This window comes from Saimiri boliviensis, chromosome X (assembly GCF_048565385.1).
Source record: "Saimiri boliviensis isolate mSaiBol1 chromosome X, mSaiBol1.pri, whole genome shotgun sequence".
In the NCBI taxonomy this organism is placed as follows: domain Eukaryota; kingdom Metazoa; phylum Chordata; class Mammalia; order Primates; family Cebidae; genus Saimiri; species Saimiri boliviensis.
Window position 1 is genome coordinate 37,106,361 of NC_133470.1, and position 1,160 is coordinate 37,107,520.

Consider the following 1,160-nt stretch of genomic DNA (forward strand, 5'->3'; position numbering starts at 1 on the left):
TGGCACGATCTTGGCTCACTGCAACCTCCACCTCCCAGGTCAAGTGATTCTCATGTCTTAACCTCCCAAGTAGCTGGGACTACAACCATGCACCACCAGGCTTGGCTAATTTTTGAAGTTTTAATAGAGACAAGGTTTTACCATGTTGGCCAGGCTGGTCTCGATCTCCTGACCTCCAAGTGATTCACCTGCCTCGGCCTCCCAAAGTGCTGGGATTACAGGTGTGAGCCACCACGCCTGGCTCCCTTTTTTTTTTTTTTTTTTTTTTTTTTTTTTTTTTTTTTGGCAAGATCTCACTCTCACCCAAGCTGGAGTGCAGTGGCCTAATTATGGCTTACTGCAGCCTCCACCTCCTGGGCTCAAAGGATCCTCCCACTTTAGCCCTCCCCCATTCCCCCGGAGCTGGGACTATAGGCCTCAGCATCTCAAACAGCTGGGATTACAGGTATGTGCCACCACACGCAGCTAATTTTTTTAAGAAACGTATTTTGTAGAGCTGGGGGTTTCACTGTGTTGCCCAGGCTGGTCTCAAACTCCTGGGCTCAAGTGATCCTCCCACCTCAGCCTCCCAGTGTTGGTATCACAGACGTGAGCCACCGCACCCAGGCGAGATGCCCCTTTTGACTTCTTGAGTGTGTGTGTGTCTGTGTGTGTGTGTGTGTGTGCGTGTGCGTGTGCGTGTGCGTGTGTGTGTTTTGAGACAGGTCTCGCTCTGTCACCGAGGCTGCAGTGCAGTGGCACAATCACAGCTCACTGCAGCCTTGACCTCCTGGGCTTAAGTGATCCTCCCACTTCAGCCCCCCAGTAGCTAGGACTATAGGCATGCATTGCCATGCCCAGCTAATTTTTGCATTTTGCATAGACAGAGTTTTACCATATTGCTCAGGCTGCACTTCTAGGGTTTTTGTGCCCCCTCCTCACCCCCCACCAGCCACACAGGGCAGGAGTTAGTGGGCCACTCATTCCTGTAGCCCATCTGGAGGTGAGTGACACAGAAGACAACCCACACAGGCAAAGAGCAGGCCAAATCCTACCCTTCACCCTTCCTTAGGGGAAGACTGTTTTCTTCCTTCCCTCCTCCCTCCCTCCCTCCCTCCCTCCCTCCCTTCCTTCCTCCCTCTCTCCCTCTATCCCTCTCTCCCTCCCTCCCTCTCTCTGTC